We start from the raw sequence: 17,590 nt of genomic DNA on the forward strand, positions 1-17,590 counted from the left end.
TGCTTTTTTGATTTACTCAAAGTTCAATCAGGTTGAACAAAATAATGACTTTCTCTAATGCCAAGCCAGTTTTGAGGGAGAATTGACATTGATCTCTCATTCAGAAAATATTCTTAGAGTATATTCTTGTTTTGTAAGTGCACATCGAAACAATAGAAGAAGCAGAGAAGACGGAAAATGCTGGTTGACTGACGTGAGTGCAAGGACAGTGACAGAGGCTAATGACAGTAAAGTACTGTATAATTCAAAGCTTGTTTACAACATCACACAAGCTATTTCCTCTCTCTCCTCTTCTTGGCCAACACCATGCAAGTAAATTTCGCCCAAGCAGATTTCGGTTAGACTGAAGCTTCAAGGTCAAAGTGTTTACACTGCCATCTCAATGCCTCCGATTTTCTCAGCAAGAATTCAATTTTAGGCACAATCTCTCCTCTGAGGCATTCACTGTTGTAGACATGAAATGTGGACGTTGTTGTGTGGAGGATAAAAATAGGGGAGCTGGAGAGATACACACTAGTTCAATTACGGCGTAATGCAGGTGTGAATGGTGAATTGTGTGTTTCAGAAAGTTATAAAAACTGTCTGACACCGCCCCCTACTTTGAACCACTCAGTCTGTTGCACTTGAGTCACCTTCTGTCTTATGTTGCCCTCCTTCACTTCTTCTTGGCACTTTAAGCGCACACGACTGACCACTTATAGTCAATGATGAACAATGGTGAAAATAACTAGTATTTATATAGCACTTCTCTTTCTCTGAGACCAAGTAAGAGTGGTTTGAGACACAGAAACAAAAGAAAGAATTGATGGTTTATTATAAAAGATGCTGGTTCTCTTTGAGTCTACTGTACATTGTTGTTCAGTTGTTCCTTCGGCCCTCAGAGACTCAAGCTTATAAAAGTCTACTTGAGCTTACAGTGGAATAACACTTAGCATGGGAGAGGAATGTAGGCTCAATAAACAACCACTGAAACTCATCAACTGATCCCGCTAACGGTGGAGATGATAGTGGTTTGATAATGAGCATTGAGAGCTGGAAACAGCACAAGCTGCTGATAAAGAGCATGTTCATTACCGATTAGGCTCCTGTATGTGAAAGAGAGGAAGCCTGAATCAACAGTTGCCTCATAAATCTCAAGTTCATATGTCATTCATTCACCAATCAGTCATTCAGGCTTTATTTGTATAGCAGTTTTCAGACAAAGTGCTTCACACAAAAAACAGTAACGCCCCCCCCCCCCCCCCCCCCCCCCCACACCCACACACAAAGTGAGAAATGACTTTGTATTTAATAAAGCACTTTATAATAACAGAAATGCCATCATAAATCTCATCAGTTTGCAATGGGGAAACACTGGAGGCAGGATTACAAATAGATAAAAAGTAATTAAGAGATGAGCTGTATTGAAATGACTAAGACTAGAAATAAAAGGTATTAAAAGAAAAACAATCCAGAATATATAAAGTATGATAGAGAAGTAAAACAGACTAAAATACATAAAGAAATAGGCAAATAAATTAATAAAGTTCAATTAAAAGTCAGGCTAAAAAAGTAGATTTTGGGTTAAAAATATCAGACCTCGGCTCTTCTGGAAGGCTGTTTCAGAGACTGGAAGACTTTAGGGATAATTAAAAGGCCATAAGACCTGAGGGTTCATAGGCTAAAAGCATATCTAATAAATAGATAGGACCAAGACCATTAACAGCTTTATAAACCAATAAAAGGGTCTTAAAATCAATTCTGAAGCAAACACGTTGCCAGTGTAGAGAATTGGTATAATGGGTGCTCTCTCTCTGGTCCTAGTCAACACATGCAGCTGAGTTTTTAAGTATTTCTTTTTAGGGAGAGCAGAAAGTAGAGCATTGCAGTCATAAATCCTGCAGGTAATAAAGGCATACATTAGTGTCTCTGTTGGCTTGAGAGAGAAATGGTTGCACTCTGGCAATATGCTTAAGATGATAAAATGCATTTTTTGTTAATGTGAAGTTCAAAACTAAGATCTGAATCAAATATAACGGGTTAGTTTTTCACTTTTTGACAGAGGTTTGATGCCACTGTTTGCAGTTTTGCATTTAGCTTGTCTCTCTGAGCTTCAGTATCAATCAAGGCGTCAGTTTTGTCCTGAATGAGCTGTAGAAAATTGTCTGCCGTCCATAACATGATATCAAAAAGACAGTTAAAAAAGGGCATCTATTGTGTTACATCCCTAAAAATGCGGAGTTAATAAAATAAAATAAGATAAAAAATGAGCCTTCAGGAAACAGATGCATTCACAAAATTAAGAATTTATTTTCAATATAACAAGAATAACTATGTAGCAGCAACTCAAAGTGAGCTCAAGTAGTAGTACACACGACATAAAGGCTGCCAAAATGGCCCACTGTCCCCATCTGCAGCTCCTCGCATGTTATCAAGCTCCAGGCCTGATCGCAGGTGTGATCCACCGCCCACAACAGGAGCAGGAGAGGAGAGGAGAAAGCAAAACCTGGAGCGACACAGGAGAAGAAAGCACACACAGACACACAGACACACACACACACACACACACACACACACACACACACACACACACACACACACACACACACACAGATACACACACACACAACACTATGGCCATAAAAATATTAGCCCAGAGATATCTGGAGATATAAAGTAAAGATGTGTGTTGTCTCAATAGCTATGGATATTTATGCCATGTCTCCTGATGACATTTCCAAGTGGCAGCAAGGAGAGCTTAAAAAGTGTGGTACCTAATATCAATCATTCTTTATTTGTATAGTGCCAAATCACAACAAAGTCTTCTCAAGGCACTTTACACATAGACCCAACATTCCCACATGAGCAACAGCGGCAAGAAAAAACTCCCTTTTAACAGGAAGAAACCTCAGAACCAGACTCAGAGTGTGCAGCCATCTGCCTCGACCGGTTGGGGTTGAGATCCCTCAAAACCACAAGTCATGTTATAGCTATTAGAAGAGCAGTCACCCGTGATTATAAAATAAATCTAGACTTGAATCAATTAAAAACAGCACCAGAGAGGCCGATCAGATTAAATTAATTAAATGATGTACTGTAATAAAGTCAAGCAGTACAAACACAGAAAGTTTTATCATCCATATTTGAACTGAAGTTATTTACAACCTTGACTAAGACTGTGTCCGTGCAATGATTGGCCCGAAAACCAGATTGTTTTTTTTTGTTTTTTTGAAATATGGTTCATTGAATAATTTAACTGATTAAAAACAACCTTGTCTAAAATTTTACTCAGAAATTACAGATTGGATACTCGTCTGTAGTTAGTAAGAAATCTGGCATGTAAATTATTCCGCTTCAGGAGAGGTTTAATTATGATGGTCCTAAGAGCAGTAGGGAAAACTTCCATCTGTAGAGAATAGTTTACAATGTTAAGTAAATCTTAATCAAAAGAAACTATAAAGATAAAGATGTGGGGATTCAATCTAAAAAGCATGTTGTGGGTTTTAATTGGGAAATAACCAACCAAGCATCTCAGCATCAACCAGGACAAATTTCTCCAGTGTTTCCTCACATAACAACAAAGGTTCTGGGGTATTAAGATTCATGGGCTGACACTGACATCAATTTAATCTAATAGTGTCTTTTATCTTTGAAGTGGACTGCAGATTCTTCACATTTGGAGTTGGTAAACATACCGCTAGACTTCATTAACCCTCCTGTTGTCCTCGTGTCAAGGAAGGAAGGAAGGAAAGAAGGAGGGAAAGGAGGGAGGGAGGGAGGGAGGGAGGAGGGAGGGAGGAAGGAAGGGAAGAAGAAGGAAGGAAGGAAAGGAGGGAGGACAGAAGGAAGGGAGGAAGAAGGAAGGAAGGAAAGGAGAGAGGAAGGAAGGGAGGAAAGGAAAGGAAAGGAAAGAAGGAAGGGAGGTAGGAAAGGAAGGAAGGAAGGACAGAGGAAGGAAAGAAGGAAGGAAGGTAGGGGGAGAAAAGAAGGAAGGAACGGAGGAAGGGAAAGGAAAGAAGCAAGGAAGGAAGGAAGGAAGGAAGGGGGATGGAGGAAGGAAGGGATGAAAGAGAGAGGAAGGAAAGAAAGAGAGAAGGAAGTAAGGGAGGAAAGAAGGAACAGTCAGAACAAACAGGGTTAATTAAATGGTTAGAGGATTCTGGGGTTATTCTAGTCCGTCATCATTGTAAAGAGACAGCCGTTCATGGGAAATTTGGTAATTGATCATTAATTTATTCTTTCTACATATTTCGTATTCATTCATTCATCCATGACTGTCAAGAAACACAGTGTCTTGACAAAATATGTCACTATCCTTGTTTTACTTGTGTCTCCTGTAGAGCTGCAACAATTAATTTCATTACTGATTCATCTCCTGATAATTTTCTCGAAATGTCAGGAAATAGAAACATATTATAATATATTATTGTGACTTCTTATAACCTAGGATGAAATCTTCAAATGTCTTGTTTCCTCTGATCAGCCGTCAAAAATCCAAAATCCAAAATCCAAAGACTCTCAGTATAACATCATGTATGACACAGATGGACCTACAAATCTTTACATATGAGAAGATGGATTAATCTTCTGTCAACAGATTAATCAATAAATCATTGCAGCTCTACTGACCTGCTTCTGCTTCAACACATATTTCAATCTGCCTCTACAACAGAGCTTTAGTTTAGCTATTTAAAACCAGAGATGGGGTGTTTTACAACCATTATTATTGAGCGGAGATGGGGTGTTTTATGGGCTGACATCTAATCAAGCCAATCCAATAACCTCCCCCTTTAAAATCAGCTTCATAAAGCTTCCAGTTACTAATAATATAAGCGCACACCCCGGTGGTGACTCATTGACAGTTTTGTCATGGAGAGCCCAGGCTGGTTCCTCACAAAAGGAAATTAATGTGCTTGGGGTCTAAAGACTTCAATATAATGCACCTCAAATATGAATACGCTGCACACCCAATATTCCACCCAGAGCAGAGGATTTCCCTTCTGAGGTTGAAATCACGTTCCCGGAAACACAAACAACCTAGTGCACATGCTTTCTGTGTGTAATGATGCATAGCAACAATTTCATTTGAGATGTTTAATGGCATGTCATCACTAGCTGTGGAATGATAGAAAATAATGTATATATTATCTGAGATGTTCAAAGTTCAAAGCGCTCTGTTAACCCTCCTGTTGTCCTCAGGTCAAGGAAGGAAGGAAGGAAGGAAGGAAGGAATGATGGAAGGAAGGAAGGAAGGAAGGAAGGAAGGGAGGAAGGAAAGATGGAAGGGAGGAATGATGGAAGAAGGAAGTAAGGAAAGCAGGGAGGAAGGAAGGAAGGAAGGAAGCGAGGAAGAAAGGAAGGGAAGGACGGAGGAAAGGAATGAAGGAAGGCAGGAAGGTAGGGGGGAGGAAAGGAACGGTCAGAACAGATGAGGACGACACGAGGGTTAATGTTTTTATTGTGTCTGTCTGAAGACAAACCGAAGTGATTAAATAAGCTGCATTCAGTTATACATTTATATTCACATTAAGGTGGCATTATTTGACACTAATGTGAAAAAATAATCTGTATCCTTATGATTTCATAAACTGACTTCTTCAAAATAATCCCATTTGCATGACTCAAGTTATGATTTATGAGGATCTTGAGAAAACTGTAGAAATCACAGCTTTATTGGGAGAATAAAATTCACATTTTCCACTCCCACCATGAGAAATATTCGACTTCAATCTGGAAATACTTTCAGGCTTAAACATTTTAAAAACTCTGTGCCATGTAGCTCATCCCAATAAAGCCAGCATTTTTGGGGTGCTAGGAGGGAGGATAATCCTGTAGAGGTTAAAAATGTGGAGCAGAGAGTGAAGTTTAAAAAATAACCGTGTGATCTTCTTCTTTTGATCATCCTCAGGGTGTGTCCTATCTATGCAGCTGATGGACTGAAAGCTGGAGTATGTAGAATACCAGGCAACAGCCCATCAGCTGATAAGTCTGGTCCAATTTTACGAGAGATTTTAGTTTTTGCAGCTTTGAGTAAACATCTCTTTAATCAGGTGCTGCAGGTGGAACACAGTTAGGTTCCTTTCCTGCCTTTTTTAGATAACAACCCAAAGAAAAGCAACCTACGAGCTGCTGTAGATATACATGAATACCACTCCTTAATCTAGCCCAATACATATTCCACTTTCTCTGCTTTAATCATATCAAAACTGATTTTTTGATGTGCCCATGGAGATATGTGTGTGTGTCTGCCAGGGTTCACCGCTAAAAGTGCCTGCATCAACGCTAAAAGATGATCTGATGATCAAAATCACATCACATCTCCCAATTACTCTTCTCTCAAGTGTTCATATTATTGCCAGCAATGACATGGTGCACCATGAAATTACAGAATGGGGAGAAATCCACAAAATTACCATGTCGCCAGTCTAAGGTCACTGCGGTTGCTCTGCAGGAAAATTGGACCCTTTTTGTTAATGTGGCAAAGTGCATCCCTGTCCGCCTCAAGAGGTGTTTTGAGCAATCAGATTGTCAAGAGTATGATATCTGTGTTTTTTAAAATCTGTATTATTTATGTAGTTTTGGATTCGCCATCATTAATAAATACACTGTAGTCACAGATTTAATAGCTGGGATCTTGGAAGACAGTGACATTGCTAAAATAGGAGTCATATGGGCAAGAAGCACAAGCACTGAGAGGTATTTGGAAGAAAATAAAAGACAAATAGAAAAAATATTACCCTAATTTCCTGCTTCAATTGTATCTGCCGTATAGTGGTATGAGGGAAAAATACAGTCATACTAGTTTAGATAATCTGGCTAAACTGCTGTCTTGCTTACACACCTGTGTGATTGTCTGATTGCCTGTGTGTGTTGCCCTGTTGCACATCATTGTGGTAATGTGGTTGCATTCCCATATCTAAGCAATTACAGTAGTGATTAGAATTAAATGTTATCATAATGAATAAAAAATGATGGCTAAAAATACAAGAAAATGTAATTATCCTTTAAATTATGACTTGTGAAGTTCATTGTAGTTGAATCTTGGATATATTATAGTAGCAGGCAATTCTCTTTCTAAGCACACAGTGTTGAAAGTGCTGAAGAGAAAACCTTGTTGGAAGGGTTTTTAAAATTAACTGAATAATTCACATCCCAATAAGACCTCCCTGTGCTGTAAGCCTATTTATTTCTGCTTAATTTCATTGCCAATATTATGCTAAGTCCATTTCCCATGCACACTTCTGTCTCTAACACAAAGTAACTATAGGTAAATGAGCTGCTGCCTCCTTTTACTAGCTGTGTTCCTGATCATTAACATATTCGATGTCTGCAGAGAGAGAAGTAAATGTGTTGGACTTCTTAACTCCGACTATCTCCTAGGCTGCTTGGACTTGCCCCTCCCGCTAAATAACAGTGATTGTAGCTATCAATTGGATACTAAGAGACAGCTTTGTAGACAACCAAGACCTAAAGCAGTCTTTGTTTAGGCCATTGATTCAGAGGCGTAAATGAAAAAAGGATAAACAATCCCTGCCAAATTACATGCCATGTCTGTAGAAATCTGATTAATGGTCTCTTAACAAACGCTGCGAGGACATTCCACCACTCCTGTCACCCAGGAATTCAATGTAGAGCCAAGGGAAGGAGTGACCTTTTCATATATGCTTGTCCATAATGGCCTATACTGACGCCTCAATCTCTGCACTTAATTTTAGCCGCACACAATGCTGCCACACAGACACACACACACACACACACACACACACACACACACACAAACACACACACACACACACACACACACACACACACGGACACCAAAGGGACCTTGGACGAGGTTTTAGATTAACACTGCTTGGAGGTGGGACTGCTCAAAAGACATAACTGAAGATGCTGGTTGAGATAAAAAGGAGTAGACAAAGCCAAATTTCTCTCTCAATTCAAGGATAACATGCCAAATATATTCGTGAAACTAAATTCATCCATTGGTTTTATGAATCTAGTGACTACCAAGATCGTGAGCAGTGGTAAACTGTAATCTAGGCCTCAAAACGTAATCTCCTTCAGACAGGTACAAAAATACTCTGCTTTTAATGATAATTTGTGTCTCATATGTTTTTCCACAAACAAAAAAGTTGAATTATCTTAATAACATCCTTAAAGTTCCACTTACTCTTCCTTCATTTGAATATTTTCACATTCAGCTGCTAAAGGTGGAAAGTTTTTCTGTGTTTACCAAAAATCTGACTTAACTTAGTTATGAGCGTGATTTATAAAGTTTGGAGCCAAACATGGTCCAATATGTAATAAGTAATATGTAATAACTTCAGTGCACAGACACACACTGATAATTAACTTTGGAGGATGTGGAGTAGGAGGCATTTTGTGTTTAGCAGTTTAACCTTTGAAATGATCAATATTTACATATTTACACATTCAGGATTTTTAATAAGGTAAAAGGAGAAGATGTCATATTAAGAATTTCTAATGGATTTTTAATGGAAAAAAAGGCAGAGAAGTTTTATATGTCTTAAAACCTCTAGTAGGGATCTTTAATCCTCCTGTTGTCCTCGAGTCAAGGAAGGAAGGGAGGAAGAAGGAAGGAAAGGAGGAAGAAGGGAGGAAGAAGGAAGGAAAGGAAGGAAGGGAGGAAGAAGGAAGGAAAGGAGGGAAGGGAGGAAGAAGGAAGGAAAGGAGGGAAGGGAGGGAGAAGGAAGGAAAGGAGAGAGGAAAGGAAAGAAGGAAGGAAAGGAGAGAGAAAGGAAGGAAGGAAAGAAAGGAGGGAGGAAAGAAGGAAGGAGGGTTAGGGTGAGAGAAAGGAAAAGAGGAAGGAAGGAAGGAAGGAAGGAAGGAAAGAAAGAAGAAGGGAAGGAGGGAAGAAAGGGGGTTGGAGGAAGGAAGGAAGGAAGGAAGGAAGGAAGGAAGGAAGGAAGGGAGGGAGGAAGGAAGGAAGGAAGGAAGTTACATATTTGACCGCAATTGGCTCAATTTCCAAAATTGTGTTGCAAATGATGTTCTTATGCACATGCATTAACCTGAGATTTAAGAGGAACCCTCTCACAAGAAACTCTCCTTCTCATATACGGTAAAACGGATCAAAATGATGTCCAAAATTGAAGGATGGTATTTGAAAAGTGAGGAAATTGGTGCTCAGACTCCTTTATTCCATTATAAATGGCACTCAGGACCAGAGATTAACTGTCCTTCTGGAGATGTTGGAGGCTGAATGCATCAAGCTGTAGACTGAGAAGTGACAGGCCTTGTGTTATAGCTCATGATACATACTGTGTGGGTAGAAAAAAACACCAAGTTCTCCAACCATCCACTGCCAGTAACAGCTGCATCATTTGCCCCAGGTATGTCCATTTATTATAAATTCATCTAAGAGAGACCTAAGAGCCATTAGAGTAAAGCAGGCCTGCCTCTCATCTATAAGTCTACCAACCCTGCCCCCTGGTGGTGGAAACAGAAAAATCATGCTTCTGCAAATAAATTCAATTTCACTATCCACAGGGGATGCTCTCTCTCTCTCTCTCTCTCTCTCTCTCTCTCTCTCTCTCTCTCTCTCTCTCTCTCTCTCTCTCTCTCTCTCTCTCTCTCTCTCTCTCTCTCTCTCTCTGACTCAAAATGTTCCCTGTAAGTGCAGCTCCTGCTCATTGTGGTCCTGCACATAATTAAATGAATGAGTGACACAGTAATTGTAAACACAGATGAAGAGCGCCCTGTGACATCATCAGCCTAATTGATACAACTGAGCAATTATCTGGCACACCTGCAATTCATTATCTGTGGTTTCTACCTCTACCTGCTCCTGATGACGTGTTTGAAGTACATCTGGAAGTATCTGCAAATAAGGCTCTATGACCTATTTGTATATGCTCTAAATTGTCTTCAAGTCACTCTTTAAAGGGTCAATTTCCAGGTCTGTATTTATATTTTAGGGCTCTACTGAAATTTCTTTACGTGATTTATAATCAAAAACTCCTTATTTATCTTATACTATCCCTTTTATTAATTCAATGTATTTTAATAGAATAAATAAATGTTTGTGTGTGTGTGTGTGTGTGTGTGTGTGTGTCTCATGCTATATGCAGTCGTCCGAGGCAACAGCGCTTTGTACAAATGTGACTGACCACCAACCTTTTACCAAAGTACAACAGGTCACCCACTCAGGATTTTTCCAAAGCCAAGTATATACACAATTTTTTTTTTTTTTTTTTTTACCTTTTACTGATATTTGGACTCATCTGAGCAGGTACAGAACGGGTATGACTCATTTTACTAATGAGGCCTCACTTCCATTCTGTATCCCAGTTGCCCTTTCAGTGCGTCTGCATGTACAATACCAGGACCCTTGCAGTCATTATAAATGTTACTGAGTACACCTGTGCCTTTCCTGCTTTGTGCCTCTCTGCTCTGCACCCAACATCACTGCTGATGAAGAGCTGCAGATGAATCATTAGAGGCTGGTCTCACTCTGCCTTCTACCTGTTGCAATTTTTTTTTTGCCTAATGATTTCACACCAGTATGTAAATGGACCAGAATTACTGCAGTTCATGTTTGTTGATTGCCTGAACTTCCTGAGCTGTTTGAGGATAAGGCTATGCCTAATTACATATCCAGCAGGCATGGAGCAACATCAGCATTCATTTGGGGTTGAGTTTCTGTTCACCTGGAGAATGTGAGTCAAATATTCACTTTTAACCCTTTTCTTTCCATTAACTCATAACAGAAATGTCTCTTTAGCTGTTAAATGTTCCACTATGTTTTCCAGCTAGTTGTTAACATTGTCTGGTTACCATTGGGTGCTGGCAGGTGCTGGCAGTTTCTCCGACCTTTGTTTAGTATTTACAACTGCTGTCTGGTTGTTTGCAGCTGGAAACATGGTGATAAGACTTGAGTTACAGGCTAGAAAACCAAAATATCCAGCTCAAAGAAATTGAAAAAAGCTGTGTATAGCTTGGAACTGTAGAGGTGTGGGTTTGAAACAATGAGAGGCCCCTCTAAAATTGCACATAGTCATTCTGAATATGAAGGTAAATGCAGCTTTAAAGAGAAGGTTATTATACATCAGCAAGGATGGCTTGTTTTACTTTCAGGTATGCATGTGCACATTTGATATATGTTAATAGTCTTTTACTTACAGGCCTCTAAATTTAGTTCACCCTGAAGAGTTAAATGTCCTTTCTGAGCGCTTAGTAAATGGGAACACGGGACAATGTGGGAAGGGTTGGTATCAAAATTGAGTAGTGGAGGTTTTATGGCTTCATGCCTGCCAGTGTTCTGGAGGACTTTTTCTTTTCTTTTTATTAGTAGGTGTAGTCATTCTGCTTTTGGCTGTCCTATATAGCAAGGAGTAGCTACTATATTTTCCTGTTTTTGGCTGTTACCATTTGTAAAATACTCCCACATTTTCCCAGCTGTTGAGGGTTCATAGACCTTGCAGCAACAGTGATAACATATTTGGCTCCAGCACAAGTCTTTGGCTTAATGGTCTTTCCGCTTATCTTTGTGGGAGTTATGAGAATTTCAATCAGGATGCAAGTCTGAATATTAATCTCTTCATATCTGTTGGCTTTCGCTGCTCTTATCTGAGCCACATTAAGATTTTACATAAACAAAATTCAATGGCTAATGACAGCCAGTGGGCTCCACCAACCCCCCCTCACTGTATACACAAGCTCCAACATACTGTACTGTCAACACTGCTGAGAAGTTGATTTATAGTCAGCTGCCTTTCTCAGACATTATACTTAATTTCACCCCATTATACAATGTGTATTCAATCACTCAGCTCTGCTCGAACAGTCTTTCACTACTCTTTTTGCCTGCAGCCTTGTACATTTCCATTTAAAGTCTTAAATCATGAGTGTTATTTGTCATATGCTGAATTGTAACTTTGACAAATAAGGGTGGGCAAGATGAGCAATTCAAACATAGCTTAAATTTGTTTTAAAAGCAGCATCAGGTTTGTTGAAATGTACATCTTAAAATGACATTTGCAATATTTATACTTTTTTTTTTTTTTTTTTTTTACCAAAATAAGACTGAATACTCCTAAATGTCAAATGGTGTAACCACTTTAAAATTGTAATGATTCCTGATTGACATGATTCCCCAGATAAAATTTGATATTTAGATCATGCCAAACTAGTTGATGTGGTGTTTTATTTAGAATTTAACGGTTTTAAGCAAGGTTTTTCTTTTTTGGTTACACCATTTAGACATTTTTGGCATAATCCTCTAATATAGTCTCTCAAAATTGTATGCTGGGTCCACAAAAAGTGTGTACAAGGCATGGTGGCTTTGTTGTGGTGTATTTATAACTACATTCAGTATTTTAATGATGACTTACAGCAGCGGGATCACCAATGTGGGATTTATGTGTTTTGATCATTTTAATTTAATAGTACGGCACAGATTAATAAGATTTACAGACAGCATCAAACCACCTTGACTGGGATTTGCCAGCAAACACCAGGCCTGGCTGTAAATTGTCCACTCTTAGCTGTGTGTGTTGTGTTGTGTGTGCAAACAGCTTGTTGTTGTCTCTGGCTGCATTAGCGAAGGGAGGGAATTAATCAAACAAAATGTTCTGGTACACTGTACTTAAGAGTTGTTTATTCTCTCCTCCCAGCTCCTGGTTGAGAGCTGACATAGAGGGCAGGAGTGCTAAAGAAGAGGGCCGTTACACCAGTGGCAAGCAGCCAGTGACTGCCTTAAGGTAAAAACCTCACAATGTGGAAACTGTTGCAGATGATGTGATGAGTGAAATTACTTAATGGTCAAATTAAAGCTCCAATATGTAGAATGTATGCAAATCCTTTTTCCATTTTGTAGCTATTGAGATATCACACAGAATAAGTGGAAAAATGTCTGCACAAAATTGAATTGAGATAATTTAGTCTGGACTAAATTGGTGGATTGACCCAAGGTGGAAACTGCTAGTGTGGATAAAAATTCTGAACATAGTTTCTTTAATGGAAAAGTTAATTTAACCATCCAAAGCGGTAGATGCATTTCTGTTTCAAATATTCGTGGAGCTACACCTTCATCCTGTTTCAGGATCACCCGTTCACAGGCGCTGCCACCAGGGCAGATGGATTTGCTCAGTGGTTTTGGGTCTCAAGGGTCATTTTGACCTTTTTTCCCATCAAGGTCTGCTGTGGTTAGGCCTGTTTGGTCATTCTGCCCTGCTGCCATCTGCCCTTTGAATCTCACTGTTAAAAAAAAGTTTGATGTGTGAGGAACTTCTATTAATTCTTTCAACCACAACCATGATTCGATGTCTGTAAAATATATCTCGACCAAAACCAATAATGCATTAATTCAACTAACAAGTATTTCCTATCTAACCACAGTCTGATACAAATTTAGCTTTCTGCTATACAACTCCATTATTGTCCAGAAACTACTCAACATTCCTGCTGCTGTACACTCTAACTCAGAGGTGTCAAACTCATTTTCATTCAAGGGCCACATACAGCCCAATTTGATCTCATGTGGGCTGGACCATTAAAAAGATGGAAAGAAGGAAGGAAGGAGGGAAGAAAAAAAAGGAAGGATGGAACGGAAAGGAGACAGGAAAGAAATATGGATGGAAGGAGGGAGGGAAGAAAGATACTGTATGATGGAGGACAGAATGAAGGAAGAAAGGGAAGAAGGACAGAAGAAAGGAAGTAAGGAATGGATGGAAGGAAGGATGAAAGGAACAAAAAGAAGATGGAAAGAAAGGGAGGAAGGAAGGAAATATGGAAGGAAGGACAGAAGGAAGGAAGGAGGGATGAAAAGAAGGAAGAAGAGTGGGCCGGATTGGACCCCTCGGCGGGCCGGTTCTGGCCCACGGGCCGCATGTTTGACATCCCTGCTCTAACTATTAATCCACAACTAAAAATAGCCCCTAAAAATGTCCTCCCATTTTGAGAAATATTTGCATTTTAGAAAATGATTTTAATAATCAACTATACATTGTGTCTGGGTAGTGTATGCCTACGGCTCGGTGAAACTAAAATTACTTAAAAGGGGAGAAGATTTACCACTGTGGAATAAACCCAGGAAGAATAGCAGGAGGCTTTGGACACAGTGTCAAAATATGACTACAGGATATTTTTTATAATGGGGGGAGGCGCTGGAAAAAGTGTATTGCATCTCAAGAAGAGTACGCTGAAGGGGATTAGAAGGATACAACTGGAACATTTATTACGACTGTTTGTTTTAATCAATTTCCAGGATTTCTTGGGTCCCCTCTCGTACATCTTCAGTAGGATGAATTAAGCTTGAGGCAGAGAGCCAAAGAAAGTACTGAGAGATGAACTAACACATTATTAAATTTGGTCTCCTAATGGAATTTGTTGACAATAACAAAAACATAGAATATCATCAGTCTTATTATCCTGTAACTGCGACACAGAAAACTCAAGACTTCCAGCGCTGTACTAGCCAATTAGTTCTATTTATTCCCGTGGGCAGGTCATTAATCTCCCTGTAGAGGAAAAAAAAAAAGTAAGAAAATTAGAACATGCAGTGGTACAAAAGGGTGGTCAGGGACACAGTGATGGTGAACTTTAGAGACAGTTTATTTAAACTTGAATTCATTTACAGCAGTTCCACTGGAGAGGAAAAGGGTTTGAATGACGTCCTAGCCACATTAAACCTATCATGGTCCTATCTACTGTATGTACAAGGAGGAAGGATGCAGCTCGATAGTGCAGAAGGCACAGAGTTGGCTTAATACTTGCCTGTAAGCGCTGCTGACATGACAGAAAGATAACAGATAAGGTGAAATGGCAGCCTCGTGTCGGAGACTGGTGTATGTGTTTTGCTTAATATGTGGCCGAGAACACTGGGAGATGCTGTAGCTAAGGGGAATATGGATCCACTGTTTTTACTCTATTCCTTTAGTGATACAGTGGGAGTAGGTTAAAAACTACAACAGCAAGCATCTGCTCCTTTTTAAAATCCGTTTCATTAAATGTACACTTAAGCATTTGAGTTTCCTTGGAGCTCAAACGTGATAAAAAAATTAGTATTTTGTCTGGATTTTGTTTCTGTAAAGCCAGTGTGTGTGTGTGTGTGTGTGTGTGTGTGTTACAATATATGATATGTGACACAAAGAAAACCTGGACAATGTTAAGGCATTTTGCAATAAGAGAGGTGCAATTCTAAACCAAGGATGAGAATAGTACATGACACACGGAGGGATAAATCGCAGGTAAAATGCAGTTCATCGACACGGATCATGACGGTTTGGCAACATTATGACAGAAGTCAGTCATCCTCTTTAAGTTCCCCTTCACCCCACATACACCCAGCCAACCCCCAAAAGATCCAACCGTCCAGTAAGAGCTGACAGATCTTGCAAAAGAGGAAAAAAAAAAAAACAACGTCCAAATGTGAGAGCACAAACGGGAGATAGTGATGACAGTAAAAGCAACATGCTCAAATATGATACACATTAGAATAGGAAGACTTGTCCTAGCATCATTCAAATTTGGGGGGGGGGGGGGGGGGGGGGGTAAAAGGACTCAAACCCAACCTCTTTCACCCATTCACCAACACACGCACGCACACACAAATCAAAACCATTAAAAGTACAAAGTTTTTGATACAATAATGTGACAAGAGATTTTTTTTTTTTTTGCCACAAAAAAAGATAAATCTTATAATATATGAATACCACTCAAAAAAAAAAGAAAAAAAAGAGAGAAACACAATTCAAGTAAAGCCTTTCAAACTGAAAAAAAATAATAAAGAAATCAAACTACATCATTTCAAATCACTTGGAATTCTGAATGTTGCATCTCAGATTTAGATTATGCTGTTTATAAAAAAAGTACATTCACCAGGTACATCAATTATGGAACAAAATTATTACACAGAGGTAAGTAAAATGTATCAGTAATTAAAAGTCATACATAACAGACAGTAAAGGCGGACTTAGACTGTTTTATATTTCAAAGACTGCAAGAAGGGTTGAATTTATACTGCATGTTGTGTGGTTACTTTTTTAAGCAAGCGTCAATGACTTTTATAATAGATGTTGCATTTGTGTCAAATTACAGCACACAGCTTTTTTATTTATTGCAAATCTAATATGTGTCGCTGTACATTTTTTTTTAGAATAAATGATTGTCAAAGTCGGCCGTGCTCTCAAAAAAAAAAAAAAAAAATAGGAACCACAAATTATTTATCCTTTTTAAAGCTACAATGAGAGATTCAGCGCAACACAATGAGAGTCACAGTTCAGGTGATAAATGTGCAAATGTGAAATCGTATGTGAAAGTTATAACAGGGGAAGTGAGCGTGTGTGTCGTCTCTTTGCCGAGTCAGCTCGATATTCATTATTTAGACATGAGAGAGAATCACAGTCTAAAGCCGCCTTTCATTTTTCACATTTCCCAAACTCACTCATACACATTATTAGCACACTGAGTTTTTTTGCACATTTTGTTTTACTACAAAATAATAAAAAATAAAAATGATTTAAACATAAATATATTAATTATATCATAATAATAATAATAATAATAATAATAATTCTATTTAATTTTAGCAACAGCTGAACTGGTACAAGGTTTATTTAGCTCATTACATTACTGTCCGCATGTGATCATGGACAAAGAAAAGAAAACATCACAGGAGCAAATAACACAAAATGTGCAAGAAATCTAAAGGTGCACTAACTCTGCAAACATTTTAACACGTTGAACTGATATTGATTTGCTTAAAATGAAAGCACAAGTAAGTCAGAAAACATAAAAACTCTCAAGGGCCACTTGACAAGTACATGAATAGGACAAAGATCACAAGTTTTTTGATTTTTGAAACCACAGGCTCATCATAGTGGAAGAAACGAAATGTTGAAAGGATGGCTATGGAAGAAGGGACCAGCAAGTTAATGTTGGAAAGGGAGAAAAATGATCTCTCCCCGCCTAATTTCAAGCAAGCAAGTCCACCGCAGGTAAGGCAAGATATTGTTTTGCTTCATCCAGGTGCAACTGAGAAGACTGTATTGAAACATCAAATAAGTCCGGAAGCCAAACATACTAAAACTGCTGCTGCGGGGGGGCTACAAGCAGCAAATGAAAGACAAGAGGCAGGTGACTTATAAAAAAAAAAGCCACAAAGGAAAAGAAAAGAAAGATAAACATTTTTAAGGAGTGCCAAAAACTACTTAAACAACAAAAACCTCATCACAGACCACAGGACGTTTGGCAGCTTATTTAACTTTAAATGGAGAAATCTTACTGTTCACACTGTAATCTGTTCATACATTAATGTGCACAGTGCTAGCATTCAAATATTAATACATAAAAGGGTTAATTTGGGAGGGGGGGATGAAAAATAAAATTGAGTTACTTGAGATTAATGCCATGTCCAAATCCTGACCACTGTTTGATTACACTGTTGTTAAGTGCTACATTCATTCTCCTCCCTTCAAGGCTGCAATGACAAGTGCATACTGAAGATTTAATTAAAAAAACGTGTCACAAGTGTTTCGTCTTCACGCAAATAACTAAAGTCGGGTATTTAAGCATATTTTAGCTCACTTAAACTTTAATCTTTCAAGTGACTAAACATCATGCTCATCATGGTAGTGCTGTCGTGGTA

This window comes from Scomber japonicus, chromosome 13 (genome assembly GCF_027409825.1).
Source record: "Scomber japonicus isolate fScoJap1 chromosome 13, fScoJap1.pri, whole genome shotgun sequence".
NCBI lineage: Eukaryota > Metazoa > Chordata > Actinopteri > Scombriformes > Scombridae > Scomber > Scomber japonicus.